The sequence below is a fragment of the Cavia porcellus genome, unplaced genomic scaffold (assembly GCF_034190915.1).
Source record: "Cavia porcellus strain 051 isolate PalLab524CR breed Dunkin Hartley unplaced genomic scaffold, mCavPor4.1 scaffold_15, whole genome shotgun sequence".
NCBI lineage: Eukaryota > Metazoa > Chordata > Mammalia > Rodentia > Caviidae > Cavia > Cavia porcellus.
The window spans coordinates 49,732,958-49,757,528 of NW_026947498.1; the positions used below are offsets into that span (position 1 = coordinate 49,732,958).

A 24,571-nucleotide genomic window follows, 5' to 3' on the forward strand; every position below is an offset into this window, starting at 1 on the left:
GACCCATTTAGATTTTAATTTAGTACTTGGTGATAGACATGGGTCTAGCTTTGTTTTCGCAAATGGAGAGCCAGTTTTTCCAGCACCATTTATTAAAGAGACTGTCGTTCTTCCAGTGAACCTGCTTGGCTCCTTGATCAAAGATAAGATGGTTGAGTGTGTTTGTAGTTGTGGTTGTATCTTCTAATCTATTCCATTGATCTTCGGCTCTGTTTTGATTCCAGTACCATGTTGATTTTACTACTGTTGCTTTGTAGTATAACTTCAAGTCAGGGATTGTGATGCCTCCTGCTTTGTCTTTGCTGCTTAGAATTGCCTTTGCTATTCTAGGTCTCTTCTGGTTCCAGATGAAAATTAGGAGTGATTTCTCTAGATCTATAAGGTAAGTTGATGGTATGTTTATTGGGATTGTACTGAATGTGTATAACAGTTTTGGGAGAATGGCCATTTTCACAATGTTTGTTCTTCCTATCCATGAGCAAGGGATGTCTTTCCATTTTTCTGAGATCATCTTCAATTTCTTTTTTCAGTGTATTATAATTTTCACTGTATAAGTGTTTCACTTCTTTCATAAGAGTAATTCCTAAATATTTCGTTTTGTTGCTTGCTAATGTGAAGAGTGTAGTTTCTCTTATTTCCCTCTCTGTGATTATGTTGTTAGTGTATAGGAATGCTATTGATTTCTGAGTATTGATTTTGTATCCAGCCACATTACTGAATTTATTTATTGTATCTAAGAGTCTTTCAATGGGGTTTAGGGGGTCTTCTATGTAGATTATCATGTCATCTGCAAACAATGATAATTTAACTTCTTCTTTTCCTATCTTTACCCCTTTTATTTCTCTCTCTTGCCTAATTGCTCTGGCTAGTACTTCCAGTACTATATTAAATAGGAGTGGTGATAAAGGACATCCTTGTCTTGTGCCTGATTTTAAAGTAAAGGCTTTCAATTTTTGGCCATTTAGTATGATGCTGGCTGTTGGTTTGTCTTAAATGGTCTTTATTATATTGAGGTAAACACCATCTATTCCAATTTTCTGTAAAGTTCTTATCATGAATAAATGTTGGACCTTATCGAAGGCTTGTGCCGATTCTATAGAAATGATCATGTGATTCTTACTTTTGGCTTTCTTGATATGGTGGATTACATTTATTGATTTAGGTATGTTGAATGGGATGAATCCCACTTGGTCATGGTGTATAATCTTCTTGATGATTTACTGCATCCTATTTGGCAATATTTTATTGAGGATTTTTGCATCTGTGTTCATTAGGGAAATCGGTCTATAGTTCTCTTTTTTAGTTGGGTATTTTTCAGGTTTTGGTACTAGAGTAATATTTGCTTCCAGGAATGACTTAGGAAGGATTGCTTCCCTTTCAATTTCCTTGAATAGTTTGAGGAGTGTCGGCCTTAGGTCTTCTTTGTATTTCTTGTAGAATTCTGCAGTGAATCCATCTGGGCCTGGGCTCTTCTTTGTAGGTAAGGACTTAATTACACTTTCAATTTCATTAACAGAGATTGGGTTATTCAACAGTTTTACATCCTCTTGATCTAGCTTTGGTACTTCATATGTTTCTAAGAATCTGTCTATTTCTTCTGTGTTATCAAACTTTTGAGAGTAGAGGTTTTCAAAATAGGTGTTGATGATCTTCTGTATTTCTATTGAGTCTGTAGTGATTTCACCTTTTTCATTTCTTATTGCATTAATTTGAGCTTTTTCTTCCCTTTTTAAAATAAGGTTGGCTAAGGGCTTATCAATTTTATTTATTCTTTAAAAGAACCAACTCTTTAATTCGTTGATTCTTTGGATTGTTTTCTTAGTCTCTATTGCATTGATTTTGCTCTGATTTTTATGATTTCCTCTCTTCTTTTGGCTTTGGCTTGACTTGCTCTTCTTTTTCTAGCTGTTTGAGGTGTAGCATCAAGTTATTTATTGGTATTCGTTCTGTTTTTCTGATGTGGGAACTCAGTGCAATAAATTTTCCTGAGGACGGCTTTCATTGCATCCCACAAATTCCAGTAAGTTCTATCTGCATTTTCATTTTCCTTTAGGTATTGTTTAATTTCTTCTGTGACCCACTTATTACTCAAGAGTGTGTTATTCAGTTTCCATGTGTTTGCGGGATTTTTGCAGTATCTGTTAACATTAATTTCTAATTTCAGAGCGCTATGATCCGATAACATGCAAGGGATGATTTCAACTCTTTTGCATTTGTTTAAATATGTTCTGTGAGCTAATATATGGTCTATTTTATAGAACGATTCCTGTACTGCTGAGAAGAATGTGTATTCTGATGTTGTTGGGTGGATCATTCTGTATATGTCTATCAAATCCATTTGTAAAAATATGGAACGCTTTACGAATTTGCGTGTCATCCTTGTGCAGGGGCCATGCTAATCTTCTCTGTATCGTTCCAATGTTAGTATATGTGCTCCGAAGCGAACACCTACATTTCAAAATTTGATCTGGACAATCTCATTGGTATGTCTAGCTCTTCACAGTAGGTCTAGTCAAAATAAAGTCAATGTTTTCCATTTTAAATTTCACAGTGGTCTACTGCAATTTATGTATGCTACCTGATTATTAAAAGACCTGAAAATTATTTATTGGTAAAGAAACTTGTATTAAATTCTCTCTAGCAGATAGGTTGCAAAATGACATTTGCATCATACCTTCAGATTTCTCAGGGCATGACTTTCCAGAGTCATCATATTATGCACTGCTCTGTCAAATTTTAATCATTTATTTTTTCTCAGTTAATATGGTACATTGTCTTTATTTGAAACATAATGGACATTTTTGTAAGGAAACTATATTTTAATCTCAGGTAGATGAAATTCATCTGAAACAAGACAAATAAGCAAATAAAAATAAAATCTGAGGACAAATTCCATTATTTAAAAATTATTAGTTGAAGGATCTTATCCAATAAAATTATACCAAGTCTGTTAAATATTCTCCATAGTTATTTTCAAAAGGCAGATCAGGAAAATAAAACAATAATATTCCATGTCACAAATAACTGGCATGAAGATAGGCCTTAATTTTCAATGCTACTTTCATTTTCCTTTTACATGTAACATTTTAAATGTACATTTTAGGAAAACTGAATGTTTTTTTATATTTATTTTTACTTACAAAACCTTCAGTGATAGAAATTAATTCTAATATTTGACTAATGATACTAATAATATTTTGTGTTTGCTTTTACGAAGAAAACCAATACAAATAATTTTAAGTGGATTTGAATAGATTATCTTTCAAAAAGAAAAACAACGACACTGAAGTAAGACAAATAAGCATATAAAAGTAAAATGAGAAGGGAAATACCATCATTTAAAAATTTCTTGTAAAGTTATCTTATGCAACATAATTATCTCAGGGCTGTTGCAATTGAGAACACAAATACTGGTTGCTCATTTTGAGTAAGTTATAAGATGTCAATGTTATTCATTTTCTTGTTTGAATAAAAACCTGATAATATCTGCACTTCCCGGTGTATAGTAAGTATGAGGGTATAGAAAAGAATTTTGTAAAATAAGTTGCTATTTCTGAACTTTTGAATTGCAAATTCTCCTGGCAGTGGTGATTATGGATACTATAACTTCCAGACCCGTCTACTATGATTTAGAGGAATGGGGTGTAATCTTCATATCAAATTATTAACATGAAATTCAGGTAAATTATTACATTATAGAAGTCTGAGCAATATAAAGGCATTACTTCAAATTTCTTACTGATAGTATATAAGAAGCAAGAATTAAAGGGGTTAATACTTACCCCGAATGCATTAGCCTGATTTTACAGATATAAAATTAAACCATTTTGATAGGTATGTAAGTAACAATTGCAAGCATCTAGTGTCTCCTCTAACTATATACTTCTACTTTTCACTTTTATAAAAAATTGGTGTTGAAGCCTTAGTGGGTACCATAGAAGAAAATCTGCAGGACTCTGCTCTTTGGTTCAATTGTAGATTTTTCCTTACTGACTTGCATTGCATAGTTTGCTAAATTTTTACACTATGTTTCCTAGATCAAGGCATGTGTTTAGTAAATCTTCAAAGAGATGGCATAACATTTTCGAAGTAAAATTGTATTATGGCTCCCACGTATACAGTTTAAAAAGAAATTAGTACCACAAAATAACTATGATTGCATTTTTTCCTCAGAGTTTTCATTTGCTTCAAAAGTATGTTTTCCTCCACCAATTTCAGCACATATTTCTAGGGAAACTTGGTAACTGTTCTCATCATCAATAATTTAAATTATACTGAGAAAAGCTTTGATAGACTGAGAAACAGTGAATAAGAAAGTGTGGAGCCTTCAATGCAGACGATATGGATACTCAGCTCCGCAAAACAAAATGATGAGGCAAAGATTAGGAAAACTATTCTGCAAAGACAACGCATTATTCTTTAGAAACTGCAGTCAGAGAAATAAAGCCTTTGCAAGACTTTTTGAATAAGTTAAAAAGCTTTTCAAACTGTTCCATAGTATGAGGTAGTAAATATTCAAAACACACTTGATCACTTACCCTAACGTTTCGTGAATAAAGATTTCACAAAATACATCTAAATTTATGAAATACATAGGAAAAACTTAGGAATTGAATGAATAACTCTAAAGAAGTTAGTATGGAGGATTTCATTGGTAGTGTCAATGGACAGTAAAGGAAGGTATGAACATGGAAACTGGTTCAGAAAAACTTGCCTGTTAGAAGAGGTAGTTTTGTGGCTGTGAGTGGAAAAAAAGGGCAGAGAGGGTCTAGCATCCAAGTACGCCAGTTTCATTTGGGTTAGTTTAGAGGCCTTGCAGAGCCTCCATGAATACTAGAGAGGATATAGTGTCAATTTAACAGCTTGGTAAATCTGCCCTTCCATTTATATACAAAGTGTTTAAAAAATAAGTACCCCTTTCTCTAATTTGTAAATTAAAAAAATAATAAAGTAGGCAACATGTTGGGTAGAGATACCTCAGTGTAGATGTCCATACAACTGTCCAATTGCTGGGCTGGTGTCCAGAGTAGAGGAGTCTTGAATTCAGCCAAATTTACTAGGAGATTGAATTAAATTGCTTTTAAATAAAGCTAAAGACAGATGAGTGTCAGCATATAGAGTTGTTAGTAGCAAAATCTGGTTCTATGGTCTACCTGGGGTTAAACTGAGGCTTTTGCATGTTGACGTTTCATTTTTCTCTTTCTGTAATTCAGTAGCTAAATCTCAGCATAAGTGATAAAAATATTAATGGAATCACTGTTTATTCACTAATCTCAATGAGACAATTCAAGAAAGTAACCCATATTCTTGTGCTTAAATTCAACAATAATAGAAACAGTTTCTTCTTGCTGAGTTCATGTAATATCCACTGACTAATTTTTTGTTTCATATCCCATTTAATAATATGGAGTATGATAAATGCTTAATGAAACATTGTCTTTCTCAATATGAACTCACTCACAGTATATTGCTTCAGTTTCTAATTTTCTGCATATATTGACATGAATGCAGAGTCTTCCTTTCAAGTAAAATTGCTTCAAATTTGCTTGTTTCTTGCAATATCATTATATTATAGTATTGCTTAATAGTAATCCAGTGTTACTGCTTCATGGACTGTGTTATTTTTCTCCACCATCAATAAATGTTTTCAGTAGAATTTTATCTTTTGGCTAATAGACACTCTAAAGTTTCTCTCTTATTAAAGTTTTATTTTACAATTTAATTATTAAGAGATAGTTCTCCATGGATCATCTAAATTTCTGCGTGTATTGCAAGGCAAGGTACTGATTAACTTTGTTCTGGACTATCTCATGGATGTTTATATAGCAAATAGCTTTGGAAGAGAGTGATAACCTCTTCCTCTGGAAAATGCTAAGTTTGTTACAGCATGATAATTATAATGTCTGTTTTATATAAAACATACATATATAATGGGTTCCCTAAGTTATAACTTTTACTGTAATTAAATGTACTGAATATGCAAGCATCTTACATTAGGCTTTTTCACATTGCTTTATGAGAATCAGAGATGGGGCACTGGTACAAAACCAGATACCCTGCTGATTGAACTTTAGATCTGAGTAGTGAAATTTTTTGACTTGCTTGATCCAGAAGTTTGTCTATTCTGCCAGCATTTGTGAAATGATGATAGGCTTTATTACAAGACTAGAAACAGAATGCATTTTCAGACTCATTTTAGTTCTGGGCAAAAACAACCCTTCTATTTACCTCATCTTATCCTCTATTTTGAATTACTTCAGTTAAAAAAGCAACTTGTGTGCCACTATCATTTCTTCATGATCACCATGAAGTCTAATGTTTCTTATACAATTACTGAAATTTTCTTCTTAATGATGCAAATTGTTCCCTTTCTTATTGGATACAGAGGTCTTTAAATGACCAATTTTCTTGAATCTCTCTATAACATTTGTTATAGTGATCAACCCACAGTGATAAGGAAACATGCACAAGTCATTGGCACAATTCCAGACTTTCATGGTCAGGAAAACCTGTCTTTTCCAAGAGTAAGTAGCTCAGGAGAGCTCAGTTTCCTACTTTTTACTCATGTTGTTTTACTGGTATTGAGCTTTATTTTATTCCTAGTTAGGTATTTTATTTTCCCCCAAACTCAATCCCTAGCTTTAGTTTATTTCTGTATGAGTTTTTCTCACATGGGTAGAACTCTATGTAGTAATTAATGCTGAAATGAATATAACAACTTTACCAATATCATTACTCAGCATGAGTTACTGCACCGCATTATTAGTACTTTTCTGTGGCTCTAGTTCTAATAGTTCTAATATACTTTAAGATTGTAAATATCTTTAGCAATTAGAAGTTAAGACAATGTTGGGTTCAGTAACTGTAACTGGGTTTATCTTTTGTTTTTCTTTAACAAAAACAGTAGGGAATAGAAATAAGGGTAAGGATTATCTGTGTAAGGATGTAAAGGGTGGCATTACTGTGATTTTCTTCAGCTATTCAGCTTTGATCTCAAAATAGATGATTGCTCTGATGAAGCAATGATGCTTTTGTTTTCCAGCTAAATGGAGGCTGGGGGTAGAAAGGGGATGCCAAAGTTAAGTGGCACAATACACATGTCAGAAAAGTTAAGATAAACATTTTTTTATGTCTTAAATACAGTTTTTATCAGAAAGGCAACCTTAAATTCAAGCCATAAATTTTAACCTGGATGTGTTGTGGTATATTAAGTTTCAGACTGGTAAATAAAAAAAAGTGAAAAGGGGACATTCTGTAGACAGCTAGTAAAAAACCACAATTGTGAAAGTTCAGTTCTATCATTATTCACTGAAACTTAGTGTAGCACAGTGGCAATGTGCTCTATATTTTCTCTCATTTATTGATATATCTGTTTCCCTTAGACTATCCTAGAGTTCAAGTAAGTGCAGAGCTTGTGATTAGCAAACATAGTGTGTACTTTCTGGGTTAACACAAATATTCTATACCTTGCTCTCATGGTAATTAAATATAGTAAAATATTTTGCATAAACATTAATATATACACATAATATCTGTGATTTTTCTAATAAGCCATAATTGACTAAAATTTTATATGTCTTTACATTGTACAATATGATCTTTTGATGTGTACTCATAAAAGCTGAAAGTAGAAATGTGGGTAGCAAAGTTGAGAGAATAAGACAAATAGAATAATGTTAGTCAATGTTACAAATTTTTATTTATGAAAAAACTGTCTGTAGATCTAATGCACAGCATGGTGACTACCACTAATAAAAATGTAGTGCATTTTTAAAATTTGCAAGGACATTACTCTTTATCTCTCATATGCAAGATAATCACAAGAGATGATAGATATGTTAATTGGCTTGTTTTTGGCAATCATTTCACAATATACACTTTTATCAGTGATTTCAATATATGTAAATTTTATCTCTAACTAAAAAATAAGCAATTGAATTATTCCACTTGCTCTTTGACAAAGATTGTATTAGTTTCTTATTGTGGCAGAATTATCAAAAATTTCATAATTTAAATTAATGTAAGATCTGGGGATTTAGTGCAAAGTCATAAGCCACTGTCTGGCAAGTGAGAGGTTGTGAGTTGGATCCCTGGTACAAAAAAAAATCATTATCATAATTAATGTACATTTATATTCTTATATTTCTAGCATTTAGAGAATATCTAAAATGGGATACAGCAATGTGTTTCTGCCAGATAACTCACTTTTTTTTTTTGGGAGAACACACTTCAATGTCCTTCCAAGGTTTTAAAGATCACCCTATATGTTTTGACTACTGGCTACTTTCTGACTTTTTAAATCCATTACTTCAACATCTAGCTCTACTATCACTGTTTCTTACTGACTTAAATTTCATTTACTTTATTATAAGGACCACATGAGTACATTAGATTCATCCTGGTTGTTCACAACAATCTCTTCACATAAAATCTTTAATCAAATCTGCAAAGTATATTTTTGCTATATAAAATGCAATATTCACTGTTTCTGGTGTTAGTATGTAAACATCTTTGTGGATGGGAGTGAGGGAAAAGCACATGACACCATTCTGTTTGCTACAGAGACCAAATTACCAACCTATTATAAACCAATTATCAACCTTTGACATCAACAGCAAAATGAAAGGAGCTATGAAATACCCAGAACTATAACTACCTATCCAAATCTTAGAGAGAAATTCTCAGCAAAATGGAAAAATTGTTCTTTATAAAAGATTTGCCTTGGGGATTGAAGGAGGGCAAGTCTGGATGAATAATTCTACTCAAATGAAATTCTTAGAACATGCAGCACAGTCCATTAGTGAGTATTCCATAAGCAAGTCCTTCATGTGCCAGTGAAACTGCAGCTGCACACCTTCCTCTGGTGTGCTTTGCATCTTGTTTGTGCTCAATAAATGCATGACAGTGAGCTCAGCAAATAGAGTGACTATATTGCTTGTGATGCCATTTAAATGAATTCCTCACAATATGTAGAATGGATGACACCGTTATGAACACCTGCTTTAATTCAAGAGGCCAGTGGAGTTTGGAAACCTGACAAACGTGTTTTTTTAGTCAAGCACACAAGTGTTTTGCAAGCACTAATGTTAAGTCACGGGGTGCTTCAGTTTAATATATTATTTTAAAACAAAGTTTATTCCTGCATGAAAACTAGCATTTTCTTTATAATTTTCTTGCCTTCAAATAAATTTTTAACTGTGAATATTGACTTTGGAAAGGAAAAAGTCCAATTAATTTTTAAATTCCCATACATTTACAAGACTTCTCAAAGTTTATACAGGCAAATCTCATTCTGTTAACACTAGGAGTTGCTTAAAACAGAGAGCTTCACAGTCACCATTTCAATTAAGCTAACCTGAGCTATTTAGAACTTACAGACTTATTAGCTTCACAGATTAAAGTCTCTATACCATTGGGTCTTTAATGAGCTTATTTATTCAGCTTAGGTTTGTGGGAACAGTTGTCTGTCAGCCAGTTCTTTTTTGAGTACTTTTGTGTCTGGGAAATTTTTGTTTAGGAAGCATATATATATATTTTTTTTTTCACAAAGTAGCTAGCTATATCTTAAATTCAATAAAATATGCTATTGGCCTAGGTTTTTTTAAACATTATATCTTTAAAACAACTATCTATTATTTGCATTCCTGTACTGAATATGATTTACACCACCTTTCCAACTGTTATAAAATAACTGTTTTCAGAATTTGTTTCTTCTTCACCATTTCCTATTTTTGGCTCACTGAGGATACTGACTGAAACAATATAATTATATTGTATAATTGTAATTATATAATTATACAAGTAACTGATCAAGCTAAGTTGAGGATGATGTTGGACTTAAGAAATCAATCTCCAGTAGTCAATAAAGAACATTGTCTTTTGTTGTAATTTCAAGATCCTTATGATAAGCCAATTATTGCTACCAAAAATTACATTCAGCATTTCAGGCAACTTGGAATTATCTTTCCTGCTCCTGGTGATGACTTAGATTATTTTTCATTTAAAAGTAATTTGTGTTTGAAGGAGAGATTTCTCATCAGCCATGAATGAGGACTTCTTTTAAGCAGCAAAAAAAAAAAAAAAAAAAAAAAATGGCTTTGTTTGTACATGAATTTTATGAATATTGGGAGGTCTCTAAAAGTTGGGCTGGGGATTTAGCGCAGTGGCATAACACCTGCCCTGCAAGTGTGGGGTTGTGAGTTTGATCCCCATACCAAAACAAAAACAAAAACAAAAACAAACAAAATAACAGAAAGTGTTATAGAGCTATAATAGTGAAGATAGTTTGAAGAGTTCAATAAATGATTGTTTGCCATGTTTTACTTCACCTTGTATCACATCTTTTATTGAATCTGTATAAAAACAGATAGATAGAAGTGCTGCCTCATATTCAGTGGTCATTCGCAGGCAGGCCAGGACCTGTGTGATAATAGTCTATTCCCATGCCTTGAAGACACTATGCATTCTTCCTGCTCTGTTTTTGCCACAGTGGAATTGAAGAGCTACTTACTAGACAAAGAACTATAATAAATTTCTACACCTCATAAAGTCAAGTTAGATCCTCAAATATACAGCTAAAATTGTATGTGTTACTTTGTCAAGTTAAACTAGACTTTGTTTCAGAGATTATTTTAAGCAAAATGATGACTTTAAATTTTCCATGGTATTCTTGGAGTTAGTTATTTAATAAATTTTCTAGGCTATTTCATATCCACCTCAACATGTTTCAAACATAACTCATTTTCTCATCTAAATTGACTCATCCTGAATTCTTGAAAATTTTATTTTATTACCATCTTTTGTATAGACAATTGCTCAAACTTTTAGGTATGAGGTCAATACATGTATTCTCATCCTGTCTTACTACAAGTCAAATATCCAAGTCCTTATTACTTAAGTCTTCTAAATGTTTCTTTAGCATTAACTGCTGTATTTTTTTAGGCACTATTTTCAGGATAATGTTGCTTTTTACAGGAAATACTGCTGCTGTCTTTTAACTAATCGACATTTTATTCCTTTTAATGTTTATTGAGCTCTGTAAGACTAACTGAAGTAAAGTAAATCTGTGACCATACAAGATTAATTTTCAAGTCTATTGGAACATATTTCTTATGTTTAAGAATTTTTCTACCTATAAACACCGACCACCAAAGAATAGACAAACTTGCTCTAATGTACTAATGCACAAGCAGGTCACTCTAAATCAATCAATTGGGACACGCTAGTATGAAATACTAATTCTGATACAAGAAAAATGAGAACTCAGAATCAGAGACTTTTTCTGGAATAGAAGTGTTATACAAACATTAAGGGCAGTGCTAGCAGTTATGTGAATTTGTATAGATTTCCTGGATCAGAGAAGGTAGCTGTTATGGTTTGAAAACTGGTGGTCAACTTAACACCAGCTGGATTACATCAGCATGCATTGAGCAAAGATGCTCCACCTGAGGAGGGTTGCCAGGATAAATAGGTGGAGAAGAAGGGAGTCGTTGAGAGGATTGAGGCGTTAAGGAGGCATTGTGGGTTTTCCTATGAGTTGCTGTCTGAGCTGTTGGTTCTCCTGGAGAAGCTCTGGTCCTCACATCAAGCGTTGCTTCCTGGCTCCAGAGGGGAAGACGTGTGCTGCTTGGTTTCCAGGATGAACTTGTCACTCTGCTTCCTGGCATGTAACCAACTGTGCTTGTCGTCAGAGGAGCTCGGGGCCTCCGTTTCGCTGAGGACAGCTGTGGTGCCTTTCAGGATAGCCCTGCTCTTTGTTGTGAGTGTGACTTCTCGGCTCCGGCGTAGAATGCTCATCCCACTAGTACAGCTCTTTCATCCTACTGGCATAGACTTTTTGGCTTCCACCGCTGACCCTTGGGTCTTCCCAGCATGGATCCATAAAAGAGACTGGTGTGAGTCCTTGTGGGCTCTGGATTTCCAGTTGGACTCGTGGGAGGCATTGTCATGAGCTCTGGGTCTTTATCTGGACTCATGTGGGACATTGCTGTAGGGTTTAGGCTCTTGACTAAATAATCTGTGTCTTTGGTGTTGCGGATAAATTTCCTGCATTTTCCTGTGTTAACTCCCGGTGAACATTATAAAATTATTATAAACTCCATGTCCTGATCTGAACTATTCTCTGTGTACAACCCCTGACTACAACAGTAGCTATACAATTGTAGAAGTACTCATAGCATTAGCATTAGTAGCACTACTACTGCTAGTAGTAGTCTAGTAGTAGTCCTCCTAGTAATACTAGCAGCACTAATACTAGTAGTAGTAGAAGGGGGAGGAGGAGGTGAAGGAGCAGGAGGAGGAGGAGGAGAAGCAATAGTTGTTTTTCCTCATAGACTTCTACAACATGGTTTTCTTTTGTTGGTGGGCATCTTTCTTGTAGACATCTAAATAATTATCTAGCGTATATAGTACAGTTTATAACCATTTGTAAAGAAAGATGAAGCTGAGGAATCTTCAAGAACAAGCTTCTCTAAAAGGTAGAAAATTATAAAGGACTGAAGACAGAGGTTTGTGTACTCTTGTATATCACTAATCAGTTCAATCATAGTTCCTTGTGTGAGGACTCAGTAAAGCTTTGTGGACAAGTAAATGAAGCACAACTTCAAAACTCTTTACTCAAGGGTAGAAAATTTCCTAACTCTCCATGTTGATAGAAAAAAGAAATAAATAATGATGAGGGATGAATATTTTCTCTTTTATTAGAGGATGACACAAACAGTTGGACTTGGAGTTGATCTGTGAAGAAAGCTGATACAGTGTTTATTGTCAGATCCATGGTCAGGAAAATGAACTCTGAGCTTCAGCAGTAAGGATTTTTGGAATATCAATCCAGGGGTGTAAAACTTTTGTCTTGCATCTTCCTTTAATTCCTCTCGATGAGAATTTTTAATTTCTACTTACTAGGCACTCAGTAAACATTCTGAGTGAAAAAAGATTGCAACTAATTTATAAAGGTTTTATAAATGAGACTTAGTGAATGGTACTTAATAAGTTGCCATACAAATTTCCAGCAGCAAAATTCCACTTAAGAAGATTAATCATGGAGTTGTTTATGCATCACAAATTGCATCACAAAGAGTTAAGGGAGTAAGTTCAATGAACAATTCTAATAGCCTTATGATAGTCTGATAGAGGCTTCAATTAATGTAGATGAAGGTAATCTGGAAGAGAGTACAGGATAGTTATAGTAAACTTCATGGAGGAAAATGGTCTTTCCTTGATAAATGACTTAAAGGATATGTGGGAGGAATAAGGGAGATACTAGAGCAATTAAATCATTATCAATCAAGTAACTTGTGTTGAGAGAAAACTCTTGGAGAAGAAAATTTAGGTGTATGATGTGGTTATTGTTCTTTTGCAAAGACAATATTCTCACAGAAAAAATCATAAAAAAGTAATGAAGATGCTAGATATAGATTTTGGTTGACTGGTATATCTATGCTGAGATAGCTAGAAATATGGGGAAAAATCAAGTATATTCTATACTGAGAGACCAATAAAACAAAATAAATTGTTGTATATTTGAGATCTCTAAAAGTTGGGCTGGGGATTTAGCACCATTTCTTCATTTAGTATTAAAAGGTCCCAAATTTTCATCTTGATTTGAGTATTGTGGTCTGTTTTGAAATTACATCAACAAGTGTCATGTATATGACTGATAAGCCTCTACATATCAGTTATAACTGCTAATATAAATGGCCTCAATTTACCAATTGAAGCAAACAATGTCAGAATGGATCAAAAAACAAGATCCAACAATATGCTTTGTACATGAACTCATTTATTGCAAAAAGAAGCTCATAGACTGAAATTGAAAGGTTTGAAAACAATATTCCATACAATGGGAATCCAGAAAAGATCAAGGGCAGCAATTCTGTTTCCACAAAATGTAAACTTCAAACCAAAAATGATCAAAAGAGATAAAGAAGGTCACTACACACTTTTTAGGGAAAAAAAAATCCAATTTGATCTTTGGAACTTTTTCAACCACTTTAACATTATTTACAAAATATAAAATCAAAGCATGAAAAGAAGTAGTAATAATAGATAAATCTTTAGTGACATATCATATGTATCTTTGTTAAATACACATTAATAGTAGTATATATATACATATATATTGATTTTATGTATGTAATTTTATGTATACATAAATTTTATGTATATGTATACATATATATAATTTTTATGTATGTATGTATTTTATGTATGTTTGTAATATTATGTATGTATGTATATGTACTTTAAATTTTAAAAGTTTTAAAAATTTAAAAAATTTTAAAAGTTCAAATAATCACAATCCAGTAATTCGACACTTAAATATATTCGATCTAGGCCAAAGACTCAGACATGAAATTTATTGGCAGCAAAAGGACACGGAATTCAAACAGAAATGGTATGTTTAATCATTTGTTTGGATGACTAAATATCATTAATGAAATGCAGAAACATAAAAGTAAATTTATTATGAAATATTTACTGTATATCGTTGGCTATGTAATGAGATAAAGCTTTCTGATGCAATTTTATAGCACTTACTGTATTTCAAGTTGGAATCTCTAACATTTTTTTATTAGACAGTATTTAATTGTGCTTTATTTTGGGATAGAAACAGGGAATTTTAATATAATCTGCTTATTGGCATGTCTTTTTAATTTGAAATCTGATGGACAGTATTATTATAGCTTATTCTATATCTTAGAACTATGTGAACTTTGACTCTAGATTCATTCACAGAATATCATAATGCTAGGTTTTTAAGGGTAAATTCTAATATATAGCAGTTTGTGTCTTTTATACAATATTTTATAAAGCAACACTATAAGCATAATAGGTACTTAATAATACTAATATTTTTCAAAACTTACACTAAGAGAAACAGACATTCATGATGGCTTTATGCTAGCTCTTTATAGGGTTTTAGGTTACATTAGAGATATTTAGCACTTATTATCCTGTGACTTCTGTAGAAAACCTAATATGCTGAATATCAGGCACTTGAAATCCTGCTTTTCTTGATAGAGGACCCCATCTTTGGTTGACTCTTTGTTGTTTTGAAAAGTAAACAAAAAATTTTAAAACCAATGTAACAAATAATTTCTTAATCATTGCTTATTTTATGCTGTAAAAGGATGATTTAAATATTTAATTTCCTCCTGTTTTACAATCAGGTGGATAAAAATTCAATAAATAATGATAACCAATAATCAGTTATATATTGTTAATCATCATTTTCTTTTACTTATCAACAGACTTTTAGAATATTTAGAAATATGAATAGACGCTTTTGATTTTTGTAACTAAAATTTACCATCTGTATTTTAAATAAAATGGTTCTGGGAATAACTAAATGCATTTTTATATCTTGAGGTGAGCTATATAAGAGTATAATAATCTAAACATTTAAATAGATGGATTTATTTATTTATTTGTTTAATATTTTAAAACAAGAATAGAAACAATAATACAAAGTTTCAAATCAACATAGCAGAAGATTAATAATGGTTAATACATTGCATATTGTTATCTTCAAAGTAGTTGCTTGGATTACAAGATAGAGGCATGAAAAATGATCAAACAATGAAAGCACAAACTGTTGTTCGCAATGAGCTGATAGAGATTTGTAGCATATTTATCTAACATTATCTAACATTGTATTATCTAACATGTTAGACATGTATATGTGTATATACATATATATATATATATATATCTAGATAAATATATATGTATATATAGATATAGATATAGATGTATTGCTTTTCTCTTCTTTCTTTTCTCCTCTCCCTCATTCCAGTTCTTTTCCTTTCAAACAGTTTCTTCCCCTTTTAACATCTATTTTATATTTTGGATCTTATTTACACCTTTAGTTTTTTATTCCATAGAGACAATATGATGCTGATACATGTGAGTCTGATTTGTTTCACTTATGAGTATGGTCTCTATAGATTTTAAAATAAAGATGATACAAAGAATATAAGAATCACAATATGAATGAATAATTTATTTTGGTGCTCTGTAAAAATTGTCTTTTGATGCAATAAGTTAAATTGGCCTATGAATCTAATATTCTTTGAGTTATCTAGCAATGAAAGGCTTTTCTAGACAGAATGTATAATTAGGACCATCTCTGTATTTCTAAGTTACAGTGAGGAAGCTTGCTCAGAAAGCTGAGCTTTGCATACATTGGCATGTCTCTCACAGATAGGACCAAAGCAAGAAATGTGTCAGTGAACATGTTACAGAGTCATGCCTTTCTTTCTAAGGATACCTGCCCTGTGGCATTTTTTTTCTACTTCTCAATTAGAGCACCATTAGATACTAATTGTGCAGGACAATGCTTTTCTTTTGGCATATAAATTATTTTGATCATTTCTATCATCGTTATATGTTTTACCTACTCTCCCCTGACTTTCAATTCTCTTTCTTTTTTCTAGTCCTCCTTTCTACTTTCCTGCAAACTTTTTCTTACTATTTAGATTCTGTATAAGGCAGAAAATGCCATGCCATTTTTTATTTGCTAAATATGATTATCTCTATTTCCATTTATTTTCTGAGAATGACACAACTACATTCTTATTTATGGATAAATAATGCTCCATTTTGGCTATACGAATTTACATTCTCACCAGCAATGGAAAAGGTATCTTTTTCCTTTCACTCACCAGCTTTTGCACCATTGATAATAACATTTTGATTAAGGTGAGGTGGAATTTCTGCATAGTTTGAATTGTGTTTGTGATAGGTAAAGTTCCTGAACAATTTTCTTTTATTTATTTACCGCATTTATTCCTTCTTTTGAGAAGTGTGCTCTATTAATTTACTCATTTACTTACTGATTATTTCAAAAAGCAAAACAGAGAAAAGGAAAGAAATTATACAGAATTTTTTAAAAAATTGTGGGGGATTAACACTAGTTAATATATTACATATTGTTATCTTAGAAGTAATTGCTCAGGTTACAAATACAGATGTAGAAAATGATCAACCAGTCAAATAATAAAGCACAAACTGTTGTTTTTAATGAACCAACAAAGATTAGTAGCATAGATATCTATCCATAAATATACACATACACTCATGTATGCATATCAATATACATGTAGTTTTCCTCAAAAAACTAAGATTGGAAGTCCCATTCAATCCAGTTATTCTATTTCTTGGTATTTTCCTAGAAAAACTTAAAACGTCATACTGTAGTGATGTATGTGCACCTATGCTTATAATAACACAATTTTTAATAGCTAAATCTTGAAAACAACCCAAATATTCATTATTTATTATTGAGTTTAAAGTTTTTCAAATTGTACTGTCTCCTAGTGCAAAGAACTAAAAAGTAAATAAGATCCAAAATGTACAATAGATACTGTGAAAACGTAAGAGAATCTGCTGTAAAGGAAAGAACAGTGGGATGGGAAAAGAAGAAAGAAATTTTAAATACGCAGATCTATGTTTATATATATATAAACACAGATAGATAAATTGATAGATAGATACATTGTCTCTAATTATTTGGGGAAATGTACCCACCAGAAGTACAGATGGATGAAACAGAATTTCTATTTTTAATTTTTGAGGAGTTTTCATGCTCATTTCTCATAGTTCTACTGGTTTACATATCCACCAACAGTACACTGTCATTACTGTTACCTCATATCCTCACTAGCATTCACGGTTTTTAGAATCTTGATAATACTCAAGATAGACTCTGAAACTAGTATTGGTTTTCATTTCCTGATGGTTAAAGATATGGAACATTTTAGTATACTTATTGATCACTTGCGTATTTTCTTTTGCTAAGCATACATTCAGTTTCCATTTCATTATAAGAACGTTTATTTCTTAGGGATTATTTTTATGAGCTATTCATACATACTGGTTATTAGTCTTGTCAGAAGAGTTTAGCTATCAAAGTTTACACCCCTTTTGTAGGTTGACTCTTCATTTCTCTGATTGCTTCCCTTGCTGTGTGGAGACTTTCTAAATTGATTTAATGTTAGTTATTGATTCTTGATGTTATTTTATGTGTTACTGGAATCCTATTAAGGAAGTCAATACCTATGCTTGTAATTTCAAGTATTTCTCCTGTATTATTTTCTAGCAGTTTGGAAGTCTCTGTATTTGTATCTAATTCTAAGATTTAATTTTCTTTGATTTTAATACAGATTGAAGGATAAGAATCTAGTTTAATTATTATGCATGTGGATATCCAGTTTTTTAGCATCTATTGTCCAAAAGGCTGTCTTTTTAATAAGAACTAAGGCATAATAAAACCAAAAATGTGTAAATTTTGTCGTAAAAAAGAGAGGGAAAAAAGTGCTCTAAAGGATACAACTGCAAGTGTGTTTAGGGGTGTGAAATAGAAGACCATATTAATGTTTTTGGTTGGATTATTGAACACAATTGTTTGAATGTCCACTTTGTATGCTTTGATACTGTGACTTGAGCAACTATCTCTAAGATGATAATGTGTAATCTATTAACTGGTGATTTCTTACTGTTGTTGTTGTTGTTTTTTATAGTTCTGTATTACTTGTACCCTTACACCGCTTTGTTTTATTTTGTTTTGTTCTCTTTTTCCTTCTAAATAAAATTTTTTTAAAAGGCTGTCTTTTTTTCAGTACATATTTTTGGACACTTTGTCAAAAATCAGATGATTGTGTATACTTGCACTGATTTTATGTCTTCTGTTGAATTCTATGTCTACTATTGTGACTCTATCATGTGGTTTTTATTAAATTTTTGCATAATGTAAAATCAAGTATTGATGATGCCCCCAGAATTTCTCTTTTTATTCAGTAATTCTGTGTCTGTTCTAGATCTTTGTTGATTCCTTATGAATTTTCATTTAATATTGACTATATCGATGAATCAAGTTTTCAATATTTTCATAGGAATTGCACCGGATCTATAGATTGCTATTGGTAATATTTCTATGTCTCCAATATTAGTTGTTTTCATACAAAAACAGATAATATATTTTCAATTTTGAAATTCCCTTTTAATTGCTTCATGTGGAGATTTGTAATTTTATTGTAGTGGTTTTTAAATTTTAAATACGCAGATTCTTATTTATTTAATGATTGATTCTCATGTGTTGCTTTTGTATTCTGTCACATGGCTAAATTTGCTTTCTAGATCTAAAATTGTTCTTGTAGTCTTCTTTATATGTTCTAGGTAAAGAAACATATCAACTGCAAATAGAAATAATTAAACTTCTTACTTTCTTACATGTGTCCATTTTATTTCTTTCTCTTGTCTGGTTACCATGGCTAATCTTCGAGTTAGCCATTGAACGGGAGTAGTGAGAGTGGACAACCTTTTCTAGTCCTGATTTTTTGAGGACACAATTTAGTTTTATTCAGTTTGGTGTGATGTTGGATATAGGTTTGTCATATATGCCTTTTTCATTTTGAGATAAGACATTCTGTACCTATTTTCTTCAGCTTTTTTGACATGAAACATGGTGGATTTTCTCTATGGTTCTTTTGCAGCTGCTGAGATAATCATGTGACTATTTCCTTGATTTTATGTATGTAGAATATTACAATAATTGATTTATGTATATTTAAACATTGCATCCTTCAGATGAAACAACTTGGCCATTTTATAAGATTTAATTTTGAATGAATTATTGAATTCTATTAGTATGTCTTTCAGGATTTTTGTGTTTCTATTTTACAAAATATTGATTTTAGTCATTTTTCTATTGTTGAGTCTTCATTTGTTTTTATTATTATGGTAATGATTATCTCAGAGAGTGGATTTGGATGCGAGTTCTCTTTTTCTATGACATGGAAAAAATTTGAGTGACATTGGTACCAGTTTTTGTCTAAAGATCTAGGAAAATTCAACAGTGAATATACTGTCTGTGAATCTTTTTTAATTGGTAGAGACTTTATTCCTACATCAATTTCATTGTTTAGTTTTTGTATTATTGGTCTGTTTATAACTTTTATATTTTATTTGTTTAACTAGACTAGCCATACACATTTATGAATTTGTCTATTTATTATTTATGTTCTCCTTTATAGGAGTTATATTTGCAAGAATACATTCTAATGGGTATTTGAACTTCTAAATCTCCTTTGTAAATTTGCCTTTGCCAACTCCAGTTTCTATATGCATCTGTTCCATGCATGCACAGTCCCCCAGTATCAGCACATCCCTCTGAAGTGGTACATCTATTATGGTTGAATCTATAATCATCACCTACTGATGTCCATAGTTTCCATTTTATGAGTTTGTTGGAATATTTAATGGTGTGTATTACTATTAAACTATCCTACAGAGTTATTTCCTTGTTCTAAAGATCCTCTTTACTACACTATTCATCCCTCCATCACCCTAAACTCCTTTTGTACATATTTTTCTAGTTGTTTCACTTAGGGGAAATGTAATTCAAACATGACAAATGTATTTATTTAAAATGTATAACTTTTATACCTTCAATTACATATAACAACAATTTGTGAGAAAGCATTCTAAGATAACTCAGTTACAAAAGCTACTTATTTAGTAAAATCATTTTGTGTCTTTTTATTTGTCTATAACTCTTAAGCATGTCACGAGTTATAATAATTTCATTTTAAATATATTTCCCTGATTTTGTCTAACATTATTATCCAGAAGAGATGAAAAAGGAGATGAAGAAACAAAAAACAAAATTTACCATAGAAATTAATTAATGCCTCCACTTTCATTACTTACAAGGGTTGATCATTTTTCTTTTCTCAAATTTGTAAATTTGCATCCCAATGTTAATTTGTATGAATTTAGACCAGAGTATGAGAAGAAATAACATTTAATCTAATATATGATTTATTTCATTTTCTATTACTGTGAGAAAAAATGAATTAGACAAGCAATTTAGAGGAAGGAAAGGTTTATTTTGGTTCATTGTTGCATGAGATTTCAGTCCATAATCCATAAAGCCATGCACCAATTACCCATTTACTGTAAGTGGACCCTTCCTCCTATGTGACCATCATAACCCAATGGCACTATCAAATTATAAAACCATCAAGAGATAATATTACTCTACTAATGAAGTCTTGAATCTTCACAATTCAATCGCCTTTGAAAACCCTGCCTCTGAATATTGCTGCATTAGGAATCAAACATTTAAGACATGAGTTGTAAGGAAATATTTCATATCCAGCCTATAGTAGCACTTAAGTAGTTTCTGACTGCCAGGAATTTTCTTATTTCCTATAAAACTCACTCTATATTCAGTGTCTTAATTATTTTTCTCATAGCCAAGACAAAAATCACCAAACACAATAGATCCAACACTCAAATTATAAGGTGGAAAATTTATTTAAACTCACACTTTGTAGAAGTTTTAGTCCGTAATTGGCTGGCTCCAAGGCAGGATGGCATAGCAGCAGAGGAACATCACAGAGGAGAAACAGTCCATGGCAAAGCTGAGCAAGCAGAAGACAGAAAGCAACAAGTTTATAAGCGACACATGAGACTTTAGGGGGACATCTACAAGTCATGAAATACAGCCTACTTGATTTCTATTTATTTTTAACCATCAACATCGTAAGACACATTTTGAGTATGGTGAATTAACTCCATTAAAAACACTGATAAGGGCAAATGTATTGATGGTTTGAAACAACAGTACATCTTTCCCGGATGACAAAGATAACCTCCATGAAAAATATGCAGCTTTTAATTGATATGATATAATAGTAATATTTTCAAACAACAAGCATTGCTTATGATAAAAAGATGAGCCTGAATTCAGCATTTATATTATATGTAGAATAAACAAAAATTGGGCTCAGACCATAGGCCTGCATCACACTGAAAATTTCCTAAATGTATGATCTTTCCAAGTTTTTTTTAAATCCAATTTCGAGACATTTCACAATAAAGTATCATCTCCAAGCTATTCCTAGACAGGTTGTTCCTCCATCAGGAAGTGAATTACCTTTTCATTGGGGGTTAAAATGCTGACTGTTGTGCATGCTACTTTGTCAAAGGTAAATGTGAGAATGAACAAAAACAATTTTAAAACAATAAAAATTAATAGAAAATTAATAGATTCATATTCTCATTCTGGTCCTGTCTATGGGAAGTTACTCTACTATTTCTAGAAATTTTGTGAAGTAAACTCATCATACTTGTATCTTTTATGTTTTTAATTTATTTTAAATTACCACATAAATTGTCTTGAGTAATGCAATGATAGTAAAATAAGTCACAATGATATATACACTTGACTTATGAACTGATAACTTCTGAAACATTGCTGCAAACAAATCATAAAAAATAATTTAAACTTTATGTATAGGAACACATTTTTGAATAAAAATCTAATACATATAGCTGCATGATAGATGACCTAGGATGACATAATAGCTTTCTTAGTAACCTCTGATTATTCATTTTCTGCATTATCAAAGTTTAGTGTATATACTTACATAAGAAATGTTCATTATAATAATAAATTAAATAAATCCAAATGACTTCGACCATTACAGAAGAGTAAAATCTCAACTATGTCACTATAATTGTTGAGTAGCTTCCTCTTGATATTGCTGATTTTAATTTGACTATTTTTGATATAATTACCAGAATAATTGGTCAAATATGTGAGTCTAATTTTACCAGTGCCCCATTTAGCATCTTATGACACACTCCTACATTTTTTTTCTAGAAATCATGTCTGACTTACTGGCATATATTTCCCTTGTGTGATTTACTAATATATTTTTGTACTGTTTCCCAATTAAATTATTTCATGTTCTCATAACTTAATGTGCTCTTCCTGTTGTTAGAATATGCTTTCCCCTTTTATTCATATGCTGAGCTTTAAATCTTTATTTAAACAATGTTTAATCATATCTTATAAGAAACTTTCCCAAATATTTCTCTCTAATCTAACTGTGTCAATTCTTATCCCATATATTCAGAATTATTTCTTACAGGAATCACCATTGGAAACTTGAAAGTTTGAAGACCAAGAAACATATATTATTGATTCTTTTTTATTCCTTACCAGTTTTTAGAATGTGCTTGGCTTGCACTAGGAGCTCAATGAATATATTCTGGTATATTTTTAAACTGAAAAAAGAAAGCTCTATGAATGTTAAATTCTAGCATTTAAAGCAACTAATAAATGGACTGAGTCTACAAGTCAATCAACCAACCTGAGCATTTCAGAGTAAATGCAAATGCTTATTGAGTGTAGTTCTAAGTCAACAGCTTTTTTGCCATGTAATATGCTTTAAATACAATTAATTTGGTTTTAATCCTAAATCACAGCATTTTTATTATCTCCCTGTTTTTCACCCCCTGAGATCCATGGGGCTGACATAATTATCAGGAAAAAGTCAAAAGTAAACAGATGAGACCTTTTTTTCTTGATAATAAATAATACAGGTGTTAGATTCAAAATGCATTTGTTTTAAACATTACATAGTTTAATAAATGTTTTGTAGACTTTTATTATGTAATTAATACATTATTACCACTTTATACTTCATTAAAGCCTAATCTTAAAAGCCTGTGAGATTTACTTTTCTATCTCATTTTATAGACTACTAAATTTATACTCATAGAGGTTAATGCAGGACCCTAAATCCCACAAGGCAAAAATAACAGAACCTCAGGTGGAAACCCAGGTATCCCTTAATCCACTACAGTTTGCACAGAATGTCACTGGTGTCTGTTCTTCTGCATTTTGTCTTTTATTCACCGTAAACACCAGAAAGATTACCAGTTTTCCTCTAGGAACAATGTTCTTGTATCCCTATAACTGACAGAATTTGGACCATGCTAGAGAATCTCTGAGCTGATAATTTGTACCACTTCTGACTGGTGTACATGGATTGGGGGAAGAATAGCCACTTGTATCTTAGGTGGTAAGAATGTTCTTCACATGACCTTCACTGATTCATGAAGCCTGAAGCGTCTCTGGTGCATATATTCAGATTCTTTCTAATTATTTTGGAATCTAATCCCAATTTTCATTATTAACACATTACTTCCTTCTATTTCTTTCCTTACTGTGCAAAGAATGTGCAATTTATCCTCTGCATTGGTATTGAGCTTTTGAAGGTCAGGGAATTTTACTTTGCTACAACTAGTTGCTATCGGTAAGTATTTGTCTTAGTTATTTTTCTCATTGCTGAGATACAATATTGAACTGAAAAAGTTGAAAGAAGAAAGGTTTATTTCCACTCAGTTTGTGGAGGTTTCACTCTATGGTGGACTCTATAGTTGGCACCCAGGCAAAGAGGCACAGCACAGGGACATCAGAGCAGGAAGCATCAGTTCATGGGGAGCCAGTCGGGTGGCAGCAAAGTGGAAAGGAGTGAGCCTGGTTTTCCCTTTATGTCAGACACACTACAAACATTTGGGGTGAATCAAACACAGCCAGTGTGCATCTTCTGTCTTCAGTAAATCCATTCAACCACACACAGAACTCTGCTGATCTTAATGAGTGGGGTAATTTATAACCGTGCACCTCTAACCCCACCATCACACACTCCAGATCCATCACTACATACTCATGATCCAGCCATTTCCCAGAACACCACCTATGAGCCCATGGAGC

General features: G+C 32.1%; 1 long non-coding RNA gene and 1 other non-coding gene across 2 annotated transcripts in view; one reads left to right on the forward strand and one right to left on the reverse strand.

Annotated features, from left to right (window-relative positions):
- The window catches only part of LOC134470573 (uncharacterized), a 159,787-nt gene that overhangs the window by 92,461 nt on the left and 42,755 nt on the right, over nucleotides 1-24,571 (forward strand). The window lies entirely within an intron of this gene.
- On the reverse strand, nucleotides 2,343-2,448 carry LOC111756648 (U6 spliceosomal RNA). Its single transcript, XR_002791074.1, has one exon. It is a non-coding gene; the product is annotated as a U6 spliceosomal RNA (small nuclear RNA).